The sequence below is a fragment of the Varanus komodoensis genome, unplaced genomic scaffold, assembly GCF_004798865.1.
Source record: "Varanus komodoensis strain SLA01 unplaced genomic scaffold, ASM479886v1 scaffold3, whole genome shotgun sequence".
In the NCBI taxonomy this organism is placed as follows: Eukaryota; Metazoa; Chordata; class Lepidosauria; order Squamata; family Varanidae; genus Varanus; species Varanus komodoensis.
This window is the reverse complement of record NW_025335761.1, coordinates 65,508,453-65,528,843: the sequence shown is the minus strand read 5'-3', so window position 1 is coordinate 65,528,843 and position 20,391 is coordinate 65,508,453. Positions and strand designations below refer to the sequence as shown.

At 52.4% G+C, this 20,391-nt stretch overlaps 1 non-coding gene across 1 annotated transcript; it reads left to right on the top strand.

Annotated features, from left to right (window-relative positions):
• Positions 1 to 19,744: 19,744 nt before the first annotated feature.
• On the top strand, positions 19,745 to 19,825 carry TRNAI-AAU. Its single transcript has one exon. It is a non-coding gene; the product is annotated as a tRNA-Ile (tRNA).
• The last annotated feature ends 566 nt before the right edge of the window (positions 19,826 to 20,391 follow it).

Sequence of the window (20,391 nt, the reverse complement as noted above, 5' to 3'; positions counted from 1 at the left end):
TGCTCACGTGCTTGGAATTCCTCGCTCCGTGCCACGCATGCTGCCGAAAAAGCGCAAGAGACCTGGGGGCGAGGGGGCGGAGATGGTCTGCCCCAAGGGTGAGGGACCTCTGGGCAGAGGGACAGCGTGTCCTCCGAGGAGCCCGAGGGCCTTTTTCCTTTGCCCTCCCCTCCCCGAGCACAGATCTTTCGGTGGTTTCCTGCCTTCGTGCAGAGCGTCCCCTCCCTCCTGAGAGTCTGAAAAGGCTCCCCTCAGCTTTCGCCACTGCGGTAAGAGCTTTCGGCCAGAATGGACCAGTAATTTCGGGAGCTTGGCCCTGCCGGTTTTGCCTTCAGCCCACCCATCACTGGAATGCCGGCGCCAAGGCCTTCTCTGGAAGGAGCCCATCCTGCCGCCTGGAAGAGCAGCTGCGCCCCGGCCTCGATCGAGCCTTTACTGATGTGCTGGGGACTTGCCCGGAAGTCATCCCAAAACTGGCTGCAGGGCGTGTGCTGTGTTGCCGGGCACGGGTGACCTACCGCGGGTGTTTGTGCCAATTGTACCCTCCTTCAAGAATGAACCTGAAAGCATATTGTTGTACCCAATAAATTGTTCTGACCCTCCCAGGTAGCTTTGGGTTTGGGGCAGTATAGAGAGGAGGAGGAGGAGGAGAGGAAGAAGACGAAGACAACAAAGGAGAGGAAGAGGAAGAAGCAATAAATATCTCCGCCTTGAGAACAACTTACTCCATTGAGGGACAACAAACCCAGAAATTGGCTCCTACAGTCTTGTCCATGGTTGCTTTCCCTTGCAGCAAATGGTCCTTAAAAGGGCGGGAGCCACGCCACTCCAGCGCTTGCATGCATGCCTGGCCAACAGTTACCCTCTCCAAGCCATTCAGAAGAGTTACAGAAGAGTTACGGCTTGGCTGTCTGACTGGGCGGGCCGGCTGGCCAGCGTCAACTCAGCCAAGGCAGGGAGGGTGTGAGCAAGAGCACAGCTACGGGAGGTCTCTGGACAGGGCCAGGGACAGAGGCTGACTGCACCCGAAGTGGCTTCTGAGGTTGCTGCTGTTACATTCAGGGCCCAGACCACTTGCCAGCCCCATGAACTTTGCGAGTGGATCCCAAGCTACCTTCTGACTGCCCTGTTTCGTTCACTCCCACCAGGGCTATCTTTAGCAAGTAGAGCCACTCCTCCGAAATACAGCCTTCCAAGGTCATTATCTCAGAATCTGAATCCGAACTGGAGGAGGAGGTTGGGTCAACCTCCTCAACCTGTTGAGCTGAAATGACAAGGCCCAGTGGAAAGCCAAGAGGTTGGTGAGAACCAGATCATGGTGAGAACCGGAACCGTGTTGAATGGGTGGAGCTGCATGGTGGTGGACGTCCTCAGCCGCTCAGCCTGGCGTCTGATCAAAAGAGCGGAAGAGTCGAGTCGCATCTGACATTCCCACTGTCTGGCCTGCAAGCTGCAGGAACCACCCAGAGTTGGGAAGGAGGAGAAGGATTCCATTTGGAATCAACCAAATGTTTATTTAAACGTTATTTTAATTGTTGAATTTATTGATTGATTTTATATTTATGCCGGGATGTCTCCGATTTTTATGTATTCATATAGCTATTTATTTGTATTGGAAGCTGCCCCAAGGCTTTTGCGAATGGGGCGGCATATAAGTGCTCCAAATAAATAAATAAATAACCAAACCAGACATCCTTAATAGCTGGTCATCTCACTTTGCTGGTGCCTTTCGCTCATGACTTTTGCGACGGTATCACAAAGCCATCCTAGCCGGCCGGTTCAACACGAGAACACCTGCAGTTGGAAGTCCCTTGCCCAGAGGTGCTCGGGGGGGGGGGGGGGAATGTGGGGCGGACTGGCCTCTGACATTGCCCACCACTGATCTGGGAATGTGTGTCACATCAGTCGTGGGAGCTGAGCCTGGCGGCGACTTGAAGAAAGTTTCCAAACGAGTCCTGCAGGCCAGCTTCCGAGGCAGATGTTTCGTGGCTTCCAGACCTCCATTCCCAATCAGTGTAATGAAACTGTGTATCCGTTCACATCACTCTTTGAAACTCCCTTCCTTTTTAGCATTTTTTAATTAAATGGCCCTGTGTCTCCTTGGACAAACTATTATATTCAAAGATATTGCATTTCACTCAAGTAGATGAAATTAGATTTAATTAATTTCCACTAATTGAAATTCAAGTAGAATTTGAAGAAAGTTGAGACACAGCAAGGTTTCTTTCTCAAATAACATTCTGTTAAATAGGATGACAAAAATTATACACTTTTTCTGTGTTTACATTCAAGGAGAAGGGAGTGCCAAACCTCAGCTGAAATTGATGGGCTTCACGAAGGTGTGGCATGAAACAGGAAAGATTCCCCTACTGAGCAACACTGACTTTATAGGCAAACGCCTTCGCCACAAATGATCCCTGTGTGGTAGGACATTAACATCCCCTTTTACCTTCGAGGAACTCGGCATAAAGTCTGGATCCATCAGGACCAGGCAACTGGCCAAGCAAGGAGACATGGAGCGGGCGACAGGTCAACAACTCAGGAGGACAGGAAGACCTTCAGGACCATGGACAGCAGCCCTGCCAAGAGGAAGCCCAGCTGACCGTATTTTGCATCCAAGTCAGGGATGTCCCCCTGGGAGACCCTCCTTGGCAGGAGCAACACATGGTTTTTCAGAATCCAGATGTGCCTTTCCCGCAGCCACCAGCTTCTTCTCTGGGGAAGAGAAGACTGATGGGAACGCTGCTCAGGGTCTCTCTGCTCCCTCCTCAGAGTCAGGAGGATCCCAGCCCCTGCTCACTGCCTTAGATCCCATGTCCTATCCATACAAATTCCAGAACCCTGGGAGATCCACCTTGGACTCCTCCAGGGAATGAGGAGACCTTGAGGAGCAGGGACCAGCACAGCCTCCAGGAGAAGGCAACACAAACTCTTTAACAGCCAGGTACAGCCCCCAAAGCAAGGATCCTCCAGAAAGGCCCTCTTGCCCTGACCAGAAATCCCTTCCAGTAGCTCCCAGTCTGTGCTGGGATAATTCTTCCTTGAACTCACTGCTGGGCTGCTCCCGGTGCTCCCGAAACCACTCCAGCCCTGGACTGGTGCACGAGATGCTGGCCATGGAAGCTGCCATGAGGGGATCTGTGCCCCCCCCCCCACATCTGGAGGGCTCAGGCTGGGCAAGGCTGCCTCTTGCCAGCTTCAGCGCGGCCCTTAGTCACAGCTGGCGCTTCCCACCTTACGCTGGCGAATTCCCAAAACAGTGAGAGAGCTGCTGCAGGTTGGGTGATGGAACCATTAATTTGTTCAGCGTGACTAAATTGCTTTATGCAATTAAACAGGAAATAAGTCCTTGCAACTTATGTCATTATTTTCCCTGGAATTAAAAATATTTACCCACAATGGAACATTTTGACACACCCCCACGGGAGGTGAAAACCTCAGAAATGGCAGCTCCGGTGACTCACGCACAAACACACTTTTACAAATCGGCTCGACAAATGCAAAGACTGGATCAAGCAGGAGGGGGCCATGCCAAAACGGACCTGTGTGCCCAGCAGAAGTGAACTGGAGAGGAGAGGTCTTTATCTGTTTAGCGCCCTTTATCACAACACGTTTTAGAGAAATGCCTGGGAAAACAGCACGACACCAGAGATTGAGATGACCGGGAAAGAGCATCAGTGAGGGCCGGGCATTCGAGAAGAGGAGAGGCACCGGCATTGGCCCACCTCGGGGGGGGCACAAAGAGAAGATGGCCCCCAAGGCCAGGGAGGTGGGGCTGGGGGCAAGTGCTCTCCCTGGAACGGTGGTCCCAGCAGCAGTCCTTTGGAAGGCAGCCTGGAGAACTCCCACAATGGGTGTGAGGTCAGCAAAGCAAAGCAGTTGGACCATGGCTGGCTGGGAATGGTGGGAGTCGTAGTCCATAGACCACGTCAGGGAACGTTGCTCTAGCAGCTGCGTGGCCTCGTAAGAGAAGCTTCCAAGCATCTTCAGAGGAAGCCCAGCCAGTGCGCGACCAAAATGCTACCACAGCAACCGGACCCTCCCGCCCAGGAATTGGTGCGGCTGGAGCATCAGTCTAAGCTCTGTTCCAAGTGACTTTGCGGAAAACTTGTCTGAAGAGTAGACCATGCTGGGGCTCGTTCGTCCCCGAGGATGGAGGGGAGTTTGATGTGCTGAAGAAACACCAACAGGGTGGCTGCTCCCTTCTCCAAGAACGTCAGAGCTGCCTTCTTCTGGGTCCCCTCCTCTTCAGCACTGACTGGCCACCCCACTGGGGGCCTCTCCTGTGGAAGGGGCTTCCACGGGAGGCGGTTGAGTCCCCATCGGGGAGGGTGTTCAAAGATAGGCTGGGCATGCACGTGGTGGGCTTGTCATGAGCGGAGCCGGCTGGAGCCGGGGGTCAGGCTAGATGGCCCGGGAGACCCCTTCTGACTCGCTCTGGTTCTGTTTCTATGTTTCCTAGCCCTCCCTGGAGATGCCAGGAACTGGTCCTGGACCAACCGAATGCAAAGCAGCTGCTCCGCCTCTCAGCTTGTTGGCGCAAGCGGTGAGATGTCCACTCTGCAGGGGAAGTTTTTAGACTGATAGCCCACGAAGGGGTGACAGTGGACTTACCTAATCGGGTTGAAGGGCAAAGGGAGAACTCAGCTTCCCTGTGCAGTCGCTGGCTGAGATTTAGAGGAAAGGGCCCTTGAATGCATGCGGCGTCTACAGGTTTGGCAGCAAGAAGTTAGAATTCTACTCAGCATCTCTCTGGTGGATGCTCCGCTCAGCAGCTAATAGTTTCAATTGACATTTGCTTAGCTGAGCAAGAGACTTGACCTGTTGATTTTCCTTTCCCGCAGTATAAGTAACATGCAAGAAATTGCGCGTACAGCGTCTGCAGCCGTCAAGCTTATAATAGTAAGGAAGCAGCTGCTAATGCCGTTTGCTTCAAAAAGCATCTGCTCAGGATCAAGCCGAGTGCGTGCGCGTGTGCACACTCTGAGGCTGCTGAGCCTGCTGGTGAAGCTGTTCTCCGCGCCTCGCGGCAAAGTGATGGTCAGCCCGTCTTCTCCGTTGGACTGAGCCTGAGCAATGGGCCACAAGGGGCCTGCTCCTCTCTTCCCTGCTTATAAGATCTTTGCAACAAGAAATAAGTGCCTGCTTTTTTTTCGAGGAAAGCGAAACATGTGAGGAAAGAGGGAGGTTTGGCCTCACCTCCTGCTGTGATCAAGTGCATTGCCCCTACTTAGAATCGTAGAATAGTAGAGCTGGAAGGGGCCATGAGGGCCATCTAGTCCCACCCCTGCTGTTGCAGGACACCAAGTCACACCATCCCACTGGGGTGGCTGCCCAGTTTCCCCTTGAATGTCTCCAGTGCGGGAGAGCCCCCCACCTCTCCAGGCAGCTGGTCCCACTGCCGTATTGCTCTGACAGGGAGGGACATCTTCCTGATGTCCAGCCTGGATCTTGGTCGTTGCAGCTTGACTTGATTACTCCATGTCCTGCACTCTGGCATCAGCAAGAGGAGATCTCGACCTTCCTTTCTGGCACCCTTTGAGGGACTTATAGAAGGATATCATGTTCCCCCCTCGGTCTTCTCTTCTCAGAACTGAACATGCCCAGTTCTCCTAGTCTCAAACCCTCGATCATTTTTGTTGCCCTCCGCTGGACCCTTTCTAATTTCCCTGCATCCTTCTTAAATCTTGGTGCCCAGAACTGGACCCAGGACTCCAGGTGAGGCCTGACTAGTGAGGAGCATAGAGGAACTGCTTCTTCTCCTGATTTGGAAGCGATACTTCTCTTAATGCTGAAGGGGGCTTTCAGAAGAGCAGAGCCTGCTGGGTCCTCTTTTTGATGGGAAGCAAGTGATCACCCTACTTCTCCGAGTACAGAAACCCGCAGAGACGGGCCTTGTCTGAATTCACCTTCTGTTTATTGGACTCCAGCCCCTCCACTGGCTTACCTGGCTCAGAGGATGGGGAGAGATGCGGCCTTGCGTCACCAGCACTGGCGAGAACGTAAGAACATCCAAAGACCCTGGCCTGGCCTTCTTCCAGCCCATATTTTGTGCATGCAGTGGCCGGCTCTGTGGGCCCACCTTTCACTCAGCCCCACCAGCAGGGGGCTACACTTAGTTTCTTCCCAGCCCCCAACTGGGGGGATATGGATTATCCTCTTTATGGATGTGCTTGCTCACTTAAGACCGCTCCTTCAGTTCATGTACTCTCAATAACCGAGCAGCATCTTCAAAATGTTCCCATTAAAAGCTGTAATGAGTCTGCATTCTGTATGCCTCTGTTAGGAAAAAACATCCTACATATTTAACAAAGAGATGAAAACCTTAACAGGTTTAAACCCTCTAGCTGATTCCTTTCCTGCTCCACCCCATTGAAAGACGTGCCTTTAGCTTAGAAAACAGAAGGACCAAGAAATCTATTAAATACTCGTTGGAAGGAATGATAATGCAGCCATTCACACTAAGAAGATTTGGAGGGGAGGGAAAGGACAAACACATCTCAGCGCTCTAAAACTGCGAGAGACTCCATTTTAACCACAGACTGTAACTGCAATGCAGAATTTGCAGAGCCTGGAAATTTTGAAAACAAGCCCAAATATAAGCATGGGAGGCTGTGGGGGGAAATCGCCCCTCCCTGTAGTTGCTCTTCCACGCAGGGGGTCAGGCAAGCCGAATATCCTATGCCTGAACGCTACATGGTGGAGCTTACGCAGGCCGTTTCACCTCAGGGCGCAGCTCGACTGATGGTCAGCTTGGCTCGGCCGGCCTTTGACTTCCTCCCGGGGCCGGTGGAGTAGCTGAAGGCTGTCCGGGAGCAGTCCATAAGCCAGGCCTAGTTTAAAGACGAAGAACGCTAAGGAGGGAGCCCATCTGGACAACAGGCTGAGCAGAAGGCATGTAGGCGACCTGACCTCCTTGTTAAAAGTCTAGCAACCGTTTCTAAATTTGCACAGATGCCAGGTTCCATGTCAGAGAAGCTATTTAGGGCTTCACCCCGTGGATGGATACAGCAGAAGGCCACCAGAGTGATGCCAAAACACCCCCCCAGCCCCCCCCCCCCAGCCTGTTCTAGCTTAAAGCTCTTACTGCCAGTACCTTAGCACAGGCGTTTCAACATTTTAGAATAAGAGGGAAACTGCCCAAAAGCTGAAAAACCACTCAGTGGAAGGTTGCGCCAACCACATGACCCTTTTTTAAGTGTGTGCTAAAGCAAGGTTCTCATTCTTGGAAGAGAATTCTCTTTAAATCCTTGGCCTTCGGAGTTGCTACTGATAGAACTAGCGAGGGTAGTTAAAAGACGCTTCTCTCAACTTTTGGAGTGGTCTAATGTAAAGAGCTTTTGTTCAGCGTGGAATGCATGACAGCTGCTGCAGAACAGGGCAGCCAACCAAGGGCGCCTCCGAGCTCGACCAAGCTGCCCGAGTACCTGTCTCTACCTGTAGACTTCCTATAAGCGGGCAGAAATGTTGCAGGACACCAATAAGCCCCCAGTGTCCCCCTCCCAAGGGAAGCCAAGCATGAGGGACACTGCACCCCCGGAATTCTGATTGCCCAGAGATGTGGGGTCCACCTAGCCATGCAAACATGTGCATCAATAGTGCATACAACCATTGACTGTTGCTATGACTTGGTTACCTCTCTCCCCACCGCACCGAAATTCTCTAGCATTCTGTTTGTCATCGTTGCTTCTCTGCGGTGCCCTGAAGAGACCACAGGTAGATTAAACCGACTCCAAGTGGATCGTCACACTGCATGCAAAAGCGCCACATTATGTTCGTTCCACCGCTTAACAAAAGGGGAGCGCATTCCACGCAGCACAGAAGGAGCTTGTCATTAAGCTTCGCAATCACTCACGGGCAGCTGCCCTAAATTCACTTCACCTCCTAAAATCTAATTACAGTAAGTAACTCTTGCTGCCATTATAGGCAGCAGGGGACCAAAACCCGGGCGAGATGAGATCCCACCGAGTGGGAAGGCGTGCTTCCGGCAGTCCCTGCCGGAGTGCCAGAGTGGCGGGATGCCGCATGCGGGCCCTTTCTGGAGAGGCTGCGCACGGCCTTCCGAAGCGGCTCGTCTCTGGGCCGCCCTTGCTTGAAGCGCAGCTCCCGCACTGAGCGGGGTGGGACTCCCTGCTAACCGGCGGCAGAGCTTGCCGCAAGAGGCTACCCATGCCGGGCCCCTGAAGCACAGAGAAGCAGCGAGGCCTGCCGTCCTGCATCCTTCGGCGCTTCAGGAAGCCCATCGCTCCCTTCACAGGGCAGGGAAAGCCCTGCTGGGTCAGACCACCCAGTCCAGCGCTCCATTCACTCAGTGGCCAAGCAGCTGCCCGCAGGATCCCTCCAGCAGGAGGGGTGCCAGGCGCCCCCTGCCCAAGCTCCTCGGCAATGCAGGCCGGCCCCCTCTGGCAAAGGAGGCAGCCCATGGCCAGAGATGCTGGTGGCCACGGAGAGCCCCCTCCCTCGTGTAATTTCGAGTATTTTGGGAAAGGAGGAAAAATGTCTCCCCCCCCAGACCAGTTTCTCCAGCCATGCCTAATTTTAAACACCCCTCCCCCTTACCCGTTTTTTCCTATGCTAAACAAGCTCAGCAGCTCTAACCGTCCATCGCAGGAGAGCCTGATCCTTCTTGTTTCCCTGCTCTGCCCTTTTCCCAACTCAGTGATCGCAGCAACAGCACACAAAATGCTCGGCGCAGGCACACCGAAGATTCGGATGAGGAGAAGACGATCTTGGCAATGCCCAAGGTGGAGTTCGCCTTTTCCCACGCATCTGGTTCCACCGTAAGAGACCAGGCTGCCACCTGGAACACCCTCCTGTTCAAATCTGCCTTCAGCCCCATTCACTGCACAGGTTCAGCTGTTTCTTTAGTCTCCAGCTGCCCATTGGATAGAAATATTTACATCAGGAGATGCCAATGGCTGCGTTCAGACAACCCAATTGCCCACACCCAGGGTTGAGCACTGGGGAGTGTGGGTTGTCATCGAACCATTGGCTGTTATTGGCATATGGGTTGTCTGAACCCAGCCTTGGTTAACAAACCATGGTTTCTTTACTACAAGTAACTAGGGGTGTGTGGGGAATCCATGGGGGGGGGGCGAAATTCCATGGAATTCTCTGGGCTCCGGTCCTGGTGAGCATGCCTGCAGTTCACCCAGCAAGCACCGGGAATCAAGCCCCACCAGGAATCGACACACGGCCCAGAAGAGGCCAGCCCAGTGACGCAGCCTTCATTCCGTGAATGTTTGCAGGCTTCCTCTTGGCTCAGTTCGCTTTCTCAGACCAGGACAAGCATTGGGAGTTTATGAACTTTAGGTTTAGGTTTATGGCTACCTAAAGGAGCGCTTACATCCATACGTGCCCTCCTGACCCTTGAGATCAGCGGGAGAAGCCCTTCTCCAGGAACCCTCCGTGAAGGACATTAGGAGGGTAAGTACCCGGAGGAGGTCCTTCTCCGTGGTGGCACCCAATCTATGGAATGCGCTCCCCAGAGAGGTCTGCCTGGCACCGTCATTATTTGTTTTTCAGCGCCAGGCCAAGACCTTTTTATTTAAATGTCATTTTAATTATTAACATTATTTATTGATTTTATATCTTTGGCCAGGACATCTCCAGTTATATTGTTTTATATGGTTATATGTATTTATTTATTGTTGTGAGCCGCCCCAAGCCTTCAGCGAATGGGGCGGCATAGAAGCTTGCCAAAGAAATGAAATGAAATGAAATGAAATGAAATGAAAGAAGAGGGACGGATACCACGGAGCTTTGTCGCGGCCCTGCAAGCGTCCTGAGAAGAGATTCCGTCATTTGTGCTGGATTATGAACTGTGGATTGTTTGTGGTTATCCGTCTGAAGCTAAGTTCCCCCACCACCAACACCACCTTCAAAACAATAGACCATTCATGGGCAAAAGCAGTTTATTTCTGATGTTCATCCATCCAACTATAGCCAGCAGACAAAGAGTCTCTGAGCATGTACAGAGCAGTTTGTTGAGCCCAACCTAGAATCTATTTCCAAGAATCTATTTCCAAGAATCTAGTGCTACTATTTTTTAGTAGCCCTGCCCTGCTTCCCTCTGGGAGGGGAGATGGGCCAACCCCTTCTCTCCCAATGCCAAATCATGGGTTCAAGGATTGGGCCTGGCTGCTCGGGCTCCCCCATTCCCCCTGTGCCTGGGGCCTCATTTCCCGGGCCCCGTCCTCCTCACCCAAAGGCCAACGTGACCTGCAACATACACCAAGAGCAATGCCTCTTTCATTCCCAACCGTGGCTTGTGAGCACAGCTGGATTCAGACAACACAATTCCCCATGTTTCAGCAACACCCACCTTACAGGCCAAGCACACGGGATTCCTCGAAGGGTTGCGTGGTGCTGCTTGCTCGTGGCAGCGTGGCTACGGCAGGCATCTCCACGTCCTCAGACCGAAGACCAACAGGACGGGCGTGACGCCCGGCCCTGGGTATGTCTCCAGGACGTGTTCCCAGGGATGAGGATCGCTCAGCCTCTGCTAGGCCACCCCTCCAAACCTGTGGGGTCCATTCAGCGGTTTTGATCAATGGGCACAAACTGTCTCCTTTGAGAGTCACCCAGGACAGTGCTCATCACTCCATCTCTTGGCAACCAGTTCCAGGCGCCGGCGGAAAAACTCCCCTTTCTTGTCTCTGCCCTGGAGGGAAATCACACGGACTTTCGTGGGATGACCCATGAAGACAAGCTTCTCCGGATGCGCCACACGGTCCATGGATTAACCCCCCCGCCCCCCGCACTGCCCCTCCGATCTGAGTCTGCTTTTTTCTGCATGCACAACCGGTAAAGTCGCCTTGTCCTTTCGTGTGCCGTTCGGTTCACCATGGAGTTGATTTTCCTCTCTGCGGTTGCCGCATTCAGAGGGATAAAAGTTCAGGGAACGTGTTCCAGGAGGGAACAGAAGGTCCAGCCACAGTCGGGAGCCCTAGCTCGCCAACACAACTTTGCACATTGCACACCGCAGAGGCTGTTCAGAAACGTTTGCAAGCAACTCTGCAGAAGGGGTGTCTGGTGGCGGGGAGTCCTCTCAGCCAAGCAGCCGGAAGAGCACGAGCTGTTTTTATTCAGGAAAAATTAAGGCCCAGAAGGCTGGGAAATTTTTGAGGAAGGCAGGAAGTGGAGAGGAAGGCTGGCAAAAGAGGAAGGTGGGAAGGAAAGAAACTGAGAGCTGGGTGCTTGGAAAAGCTGAGGACGCTGGCAGTCAGAGGTGGCTAAGAAGAACTCAGAGAAAATAGGGACACAGTCTGGTTAGGAAGTAACTAGATTGCTTCGCTCCAGTTACCTTTTACTTCTGTGTGAGTGTGCCAGAATACTTCACCTATTTTATAACTAGTAGGAAAAGGTTTTCCCCATGTCATTCCGGCGCAGCGCAGGGCCACAAGGATGATGGATGGTTTGCAGGGGAAGCCGTATGAGGCGAGGCTGCGGGAGCTGGGTCTTGGGAGGGGGAGACTCGGAGGGGACCTGTTAGCGACATGCATGTATGTGAGGGGGCGCCACATAGAGGTGGGTCATGGCCTTTTTTCCCCTGTGGAGGAGGGCAGGATGTGCTCCATTGAAGCCAAGTTCAGGGAACCCACGTTAACTTTGGATGCCAGGAAGCACTTCCTGATGGTTAGGACCCTGAGGGTGTGGAATGGGCTTCCACCAGAGGAGGTTGAGGCCCCATCGGTGCAGGTGTTCAAGGACAGGCTGGACATGCACATGGTGGGCATGTCTTGAGCGGAGCCGGCTGGAGCCGGGGGTCAGACTAGATGGCCTGGGAGATCCCTTCTGACTCACTCTGTTTCTGTGCTTCTAAGTTTCCCTAATAGGAATAGAGTTTCAGCAGACCTTTGACTGCTTAAACTGTGTGGTCTGTTTTCTCTCTTCCCTTGTAGGGTTTGCAGCAAGGGAATTTAATGTTGTAAGCCGCGCCCCGAGGCTTCGGCGAATGGGGCGGCATAAAAATGTTTTAATAAATAAATAAAATAAATAAAGAGGGCTTTTCAGGTGCTTGTTGGAGGCAGCTGGGGAAAGCAATCCCTCTGGGTAGCAGTGGAAAGGTCATAGGGAGAGAAAGGCAAACAGAAGTGGGTCCCTCTTGTTTGGGTGGATTTCCCCCTCTGCACAGTCAGGATGCAGCTTGCTCATGACGCCTTCCCACAAGCAGCTTTGCGGCTCTTCTGGAGTTGTCTTTGCCCTGGGAGGGGGGCTGTTGTGGGGCTACCCCCCCAGGCCTCATGTTCATCCCCAAAGAGGGTCTATAAGGTGCTTCTCTCATAATCACAGGCCTTTGGTAAGTTTTAATGCTTTCACCCCCTTCCATGTTTTAGAATAGGACACCGGAGGAAACAAACGGAACGGGTAATTAACCGACGTGGGTTGGTCCTTAGCTTTCCTCTGGATTTAGTATCTCCCAAATGTACAGATGCATTTGTTGACACAAAACTGTAGTCAAAATACATATTTTGAAGAGAAAATACGTTTCAAGGATAAGTTGAATCATCAGTTTACATACATGGTTTTTTAATTATTTGCAGCTAAATGCAGCAATGGGACGGAAGAAACCAATGGAAATACCCCAGTCAATATATGAAAATGGACTCGAAATAAACGGAACCTAGCCTTAGATTGTACTTCTGGAACTATTTTATAATTGGACGTGTTGAGGTGTGTGCTATTTTTTTCTTCCAATTACTATTTCTGCAGAGTTAGTAAGTTCCAGACTGACTCACGGGGTTAATTTTGTGCTGCTTCTTCTGAATACCCAAGCAAAAGCTTCAGCCAACCAAAAGTTACAGCATCGCTCAGCTTTCTCCAACCTCATGCCTTCTGCGAGTCTGTAATCCCCTTCCAGAATTGGCCATCCCACCAGGGGGTGATACATGTTCCAGTCCAACACATTTGAAAGGCGCAAGACGGGGCAAAGTCGGACTAGTCAGTCCTCAGGGATATCTGTACAATCTTCTCCGCCACCCCCAAGCCTCGATCTTGGATAATTCCAGCACAAAACCCACCTTTCAATTGCGAGCATTTCCAGCATCCATAATTTCTGTTCTTAGATGTCTTATTTTTCTCAATAAGGAATAAGATACCAACAAAATAGGATCTTCTGCTGGGACCAAAATCTCATTACAGCCCAATGCTTCCCAGGTTAAACCGCCTTCGGCTCCCCGCGTCATTCCTGCAATCTTCGTGGGGCTCTTCCTGATTTACTCCACTGCAGCAGAGAATGGCCTTTTGGCCTGCGGTCTATTGTTGAAAACTTCATTATCCATAGTTCAAATGTAGCTTGTGAATACTCGAATTTAGTGAGGCTGCTCTGGTGGAAGCTTCCCAAATAGATCTGTCTCGGTGGGTGCACAAAATGAATTCATACAGGCCCATTTCCCTCCGTGCTTGGAGTCTCTTCCTGCATGATAAATAGAAAACAGCTGGGCAGGTTTTGTTAGAATGACGGGGACAGCTATGGGTGATCAATTCTGGTTCAACTCTCTGGTTTTTAGTGTCTTTTTCTATTTATCACACTTAGATCAGACTCGCAGCTGGCAGGGCCACCTGTCCCTGCCCTGCCCCAGTTAAGTATTCTCTGCATGCAAAGCAAAACATTTCAGGAAAATGAGCCGTGCGACAGCAGCGCAAAGCCTGGGCCAGATTTTTATTTTATTTTATTTTATTTTATTTTGTCCCATGTCAACTGGCCATTTCTCGAGGTCTTTCAGCGCAGGTGAGGAAGCTGGATTCAGCTCAGACATCATTCCAAACCGGCCGGTTTGCCCAAGGGGCTGGGAAGCCACCCGACTTAATCCTCCTTGTTGAGTTAGTCAAGGACTGGGCCAAAACAGGGCTCTGTTTCTGAAGTCGCTGGGGCAACGAGGAAGAAGGACCAGCAGCCATTTTCAGCCACGAGGGACCTAAAGTGTCGCTCCCTAGAAGAACCGTAACTGATCCGTCCACATCTCCCCGTGTTGAGTCGCTGAAGAACGTAGGTTGCAACATCCGGTTGGTTTCCGAGCCGACTGTCTGCCCCTTACTATGTCTGAGTCCTCAGCTACTTCTGAGTTAAGTCAGGACTATCTCACCCGAAAAAGGTCCCCCTTCAACCCAGATCCATCTCATCACTAGCTGCTCAGGTGCTTTGTATGAGTCTCGCTTCTTTCTTTCGAGTGGCCATGCAGGGTTTTCTCAAGGGAGGACGCAGGCCCTGCCCAGGAGCTCACAGAATCAGGGCCCCCCAGCGCCGACGGCTCCACTCGGCCTTCCAGAGCCACCTGCCTCCCAGGTGTGGCTGGAACGGAGCACCAATTGCTCTTGGACTGTGTCACCGGCAAAGAAAGGAGACGCTTTCCAGACCTGGGAGTGACCCCAGTGCGGTTTTTGCAGACAGACCCACGTCTAGCTCTGTAAACGCTCTGCCAGTTGCTGTCTCAGGAGAGCATCCTGAAGTTTGCTTCAAGCTGCTGAGCATGTACAAAGTGCTGGTGAAGAGGGTCGAACGCACTTTGCATGCGTGAGCCCCGCAGTCCTTCGCCCCGCTCGCAAGGGCTGCAGAAGGTGTGTCCTTTATCCCGGAGCAAAATCGCCCTCGGGGAGTTTGAGGCTTCCCAAATGAGCTCCGGGGCCCCACGCAGGGCTCGCTGCAACGGCGAGGACCACACAGTCTCACACAGACTCGCTCAAGGCAAGGCAACTCCGAGCAAGGACGTCCTGGAAGTTTGCTTATCTCAGCCATTTAAAAGCCGCGTGGGGCAGACAAGAAGCCAGGCAAAAGTGACCGATCCGTGATATTAAACACATGCAAGTACCAGACGAAGAAAGGGTGGGAAAGCCACGACTTCTGCCATGTGCACCCCACAGTTCGAGGAACTGTGTATAGAACAAACCAAGGCGATTAAAGATGGAGCCGTTGGTTCAGTGGGTTTGGGGTGAAGGGTGCCCCCACTAGAGTGGTACAGAAATGAGATAATGAGGATCTGGGGCCTTCCTCTTCCATTTTCTTTTAGGACCCCATTTTTTTCATTATTTTCCATTCTCCTCCATTTTCGTTGCAAGAGGGTCAGCGCATCATGCGCTGGGGGTCATGCAGTTTTCCGGTCTGGCCTGGTTCTTCCCAGGGGCTTTCCTCTCCACCTTTCTCTGGGGTCCTTTACAGAATGCAAGGAGGAGCCGCAGCACAAAGCACAACTGCGACAGACGGCGAGGCTTCTGCGGCGACCACAGTGGCCACTGGGAACATCCCAAGTGATCCTTGCTCTAAAAAATCCATGAATGTGGCTAGGATGCCAGGAGGGAGCCCAGAGGACGGGGGCCCTGAGCACCCAATGCACGCCTCCGGAGAGGAGCTGCTCAAGGGGCAGGGCGCCTTCGAGGCGATCTAGTCCAACCCCCTCTCAGTGCAGAATCCACTTCAGAAGCATAGAAACAGAGCGCGTCAGGAGGGGCCTCTGGGCCATCTAGTCTGACCCCCGGCTCTGGCCGGCTCCGCTCATGACATGCCCACCATGTGCATGTCCAAGAATAGAGATTCCTTCTCTTCTAATTATGTAACCTCTTTGATTTCTACATTGCTCTTCTCTTATGTATGACCCTAACTACATTTCTACCTAGTGGCCAAAGCGCTGTAGGTGGTTCAGAACATGAAGTCCCCCATCCGGATTGGCACCAGGCCCAGCCCCGCTGAGCTTCCAAGATGAGACAGGATCAGACCTGAGGCTACGCAGAAGCGCTCCGGCGCTCCAGGGGATGGCCACCCAGGTGCCTCTCACACACCTCCATGAACGGAGAGACCCCCACCTCCCTGGGCAGAGGCTGGCACTGCCCAGTTGCCCCACCAGAAGAAACTCTCCTTGGTGTTCAGCCAAAATCTGCCCTTTCGGGACACAGCCTCCTATTTCTCATCCTACGGGCGATGAAAGCGGTGCAGCAGCCCTCTTCTGCCTGGCAACCTGTGGGCACTCGGAAAAGGCTATCACAGCCCCTTGAGTTCACGCTTCCCCAGGCTAAACGCTTCCCCAGGGTGGAGCTGGATTTTATCTGTATTATGTTTTATGTTATTTATGTAAGCCGACCCGAGGCTATGTGATGGGACGGCATACAAATGCTCTAAGTAAATAAATAAATAAACATGCCCAGTTCCTTCCATCTTTCCCCCCAGGACTGGATTCCAGCCCCCAATCTTCCTTCTCAGGACATGGACCAATTTCTCTGAATCCGTCTCAGGGGGTGCAGGACAGAACTATTTATTATTTATTTATTTATTAAAACATCTCTATGCCGCCTCATTCGCCAAAGCCTCGGGGCGGCTTACAACATAAAATTAAAATATAATACATACAACAAATTAACAATATAAGTCACCCTGGCCAGATAAAATAAGCAAATAATATTAACAATTAAAATGACATTTAAATAAAAAGGTCTTCGCCTGGCGCCGAAAAACAAATAACGACGGCGCCAGGCGGACCTCTCTGGGGAGTGCATTCCATAAATGGGGCGCCACCACAGAGAAAGCCCTCCTCCGAGTACCTACCCTCCTAATTTCCTTCATGGAGGGTTCCCGGAGAAGGGCCTCTCCCACAGATCTCAAGAGGTGGGCGGGCAGATATGGACATAAGCGCTCCTTCAGGTAACTAGACACGACCTTGAGGCCTGGCCTGGCCAGGAGCTGGGCTGGTCCTTGAAAATGTTCCTGAACACGAGGAAGAGAGCTGAAGACAGAAACTGGGAGGGAAACAGTAAGTTGTAAAGAGAGGCACCCCAGCCTTGGGCGGGGACAATTGCCTTTGAGACCGGAGGACTGAATTCCTTTCCAAAGAAACTCACAGGGGGTTGTAAGCTAGTGGTGCGTGGAACCTTTGAAACAAAGGCTGCGGACAACAGTTTTTACAATGCAACGTATTTTGGCTTAAAGGTCTTACTGTCGGCCATGACACCTTTGGCGATTTATTCACCCTCCTAGAATTCCATGGCACCATAGACTAGTAGGGCTGAAAGAGGCCAAGAAGGCCACCGGGTCCAACCACCTGCTCAGTGCAGGGCTCCAAGCTAAACCATCCCTCTCAGACGGTGCGTCTTGCACGCTGACTTCCTCTGGAGTGGGGGGCCAGCACCCTCCCTGCTCCTTGGTTCCATCGCTGTGCCACTCTCACAGTCAAGAAATCGTTCCTGCTCTCTGGTCGGAACCTGGCTTTCTGTAACTTGAGCCTGTTATCCCTTGTCTTGCACTCTGGGGTGATCAAGAAGAGATCCTGTCCTTTCTCTCAGCGTCAGACTCTCAGTTATTTGTAGAGTTCTACTGTATCTCTTCTCAGTCGTCTCTTAGAATCAGAGAATAGTAGAGTTGGAAGGGGCCTTCGGGTCCACCCTGCTGCTATTGCAGGACACCAACTCACAGCACCCCACTCAGGTGGCTGCCCAGTTTCCCCTTGAAAGCCTCCAGACTGGGAGAGCCCCCCACCTCCCCAGGCAGCTGCTTCTACTGCCGTACTGCTCTGACCGTGAGGAAGCTTTTCCCGATGTCCAGCCTGAATCTGGGTTGTCGCAACCTGAATTGATCATTCCGTGTCCTGCACTCCGGCATCAGCAAGAAGAGATCCTGACCTTCCTCTTTGTGGCAGCCTTTGAGGTACTTATAGAGGAATACCATGTCCCCCCTCAGTCTTCTCTTAGAATCATAGAATAGTAGAGCTGGAAGGGGCCAGAAGGCCATCGGGTCCAACCCCCTGCTAGTGCAGGACACCAGGTCACACCATCCCACTCGGGTGGCTGCCCAGTTTCTCCTTGAATCTTTCCAGTGTGGGAGAGCCCCCCACCTCTCCAGGAAGCTGGTCCCACTGCCGTGTGGCTCTGACAGTGGGAAAGCTCTTCTTGATGTCCAGCCTGAAACTGGGTTGTCGCAACTTGACTTGATTATTCCGTGTCCTGCGCTCCGGCATCAGCAAGAAGAGATCTTGACCTCCCTCTTTGTGGCAGCCTTTGAGGTCCTTATAGAGGGATATCATGTCCCCCCTCAGTCTTCTCTTCTCAAGGCTGTACATGCCCAGTTCCCCCAGTCTCTCCTGAAAGGTATTTGCTTCCAGTATTTCCTTATTCCCTGCCTCTCTCTTTCTTTAATTTCTTACAATCAGATAGCTGAAGCTCTCTGGGCAGCTCACAACCATTTCTTAAAACTGCAAAAAAAAGATACAATAAAAATAGGGATGCAATGAAATCACAGTTTGAAACTTCAATGTGTAAATGCAGAACAGCTTAAAATACCAATTTAAATATCCATTTTAAACATCTAAAACAATTTCAGTGAAACCAGATCTAATTAGAACAGCCGATATAACCAAACATATGCCATTGAATGTCAAATAGAATAAGGAAAGCGTGGCAAAATCTGGGAAACCAACCGATGGGGGGGGTTGGGGGAGTGGTGGGGCATGGGGGAGGGGCCTCAGGGGGTTTTGACCCCTAGATCTGAGGCACTGCAGCCTTGCTCAGAGGCCTGTCCGTGCCTCCACTTCCTTCCTCAGCAGTCCAAAGAGCTCCACCCTGGCTTGCCTGCCGGATCTCAGGCTCAACGGAAAGAACGGGAAGGGATCCCCTTGACCTGCTGCGATCCTATATCCTGATCACCAGGTCATCCTCTGAGCAGTGATCCTGCCAAAGTCAAAAGCCCACCCCCCCCCCAACACCAGGCCCACGCAGGAAGTACTGTCACACTCAAGGGACCCCCACTGCTTGCAAAACAAGAAAAACATTCAAGGGAGAAAAACCCCAGGAAAAGCCCTCCAAAAGCAGCCCCCCGAGAGCCAAACATGGGCAGCAGGTCCAGGATGTGGGTGCTGTAGGGAGGATGGGATGGGATGGGATGGGATGGGATGGGATGGGATGGGATGGGATGGGATGCCCTGAGAAAGGGCATGCTGGGCTGGCCAAAACCTGCACAGGAGAACCTCCACATGGCCACATTTTGTTGCAGATCCCAGAATGGGCACTGTGGGAATAGAAGTCATGCCCAGCCCATCGCGACCCCATGGACAACACTCCCCCAGGCCCTCCTGTCCTCCACCATCCCCCGGAGGCCCCCCAAGCCCTCACCCACTGCCCCAGTGACCCCATCCAGCCACCTCATGCTGTGCCGTCCCCTTCTCCTTTTGCCCTCAATCCTTCCCAGCATCAGGCTCTTCTCCAGGGAGTCCTTCCTTCTCATTCGGTGGCCAAAGCATTTGAGCTTCATCTTCAGCATCTGGCCTTCTAAAGAGCAGTCAGGGTCGATCTCCTCTAGGACTGACCGGTTTGATCGCCTTGCGGTCCAAGGGACTCGCAGGAGTCTCCTCCAGCACCACAATTCAAAGGCCTCAATCCTTCGGCGCTCAGCCTTCCTTATGGTCCAGCTTTCACAGCCATACATTGCAGCTGGGAAAACCATCGCCTTGACTACATGAGAAATTACATTATCCAAAAAGGTGCAGAGCACCTTCCTTAAAAGAAATGACTTCATATACTTGATTCCTATTCCAGAAAGGCCAGCCGTGAACGTTTCACGCTTCTCCAGAAGAAAGAAAAAGGGGCGGTGTGAGCAAGGAAGGTTTTCCAGCTCTGGCAAGTGCTGTGCGTTCGCTGGTCCATGCTGCCGCCTCGCCCAAGTTGCACACTGCCAAGCAGAAGTGGGCATTCCTCTTTGAAGCACACACGCCCTCTCATTTCATGGGTGGCCGTCCGTAATGCTATGCATTGGCATGAGGCGAAGGTAGCCTCGTGGCTGGTTAGCTCAGTTGGTTAGAGCGTGGTGCTAATAATGCCAAGGGCGCGGGTTCAATCCCCGTATGGGACACAGATGCTTTTTGGACTGCAGGCTGAACATGAGCCAGCCGTGTGATGCGGTGGCCAAGAGGGCAAACACCACCCCTGGTTGCATAGCCAGAAGTGTGGCTTCTAGATCGAGGGAGGTATTACTATTATTCTATGTGACTCTGGTGTACCCACAACTGGAGTATTGTGCTCAGTTTTGGGCCCCTCATTACAGGAAGGATACAGCCAGTTTGGAGTCAGTGCAGCGTAGGGCCACAAGGCTGGTGGCTGGATTGCAGGGGATGCCGTATGAGGCGAGACTGAGGGAACTGGGTCTCTTCAGCCTGGAGACAGGGAGACTCAGAGGGGATCTGTTGGCGACATGCAGGTATGTGAGGGGGTGTCACACGGAGGTGGGGAGAGACCTGTTCTCCCCTGCAGAGGAAGGCAGGACACGCTCCAATGGAGCCAAGCTCTGGAAGCCAAGGTTCAATTTGGATGCCAGGAAGCACTTCCTGACAGTCAGGACCTCGAGGGAGTGGAATGGGCTTCCACGGGAGGCGGTTGAGGCCCCATCGGTGAGGGTGTCCAAGGGTAGGCTAGACATGT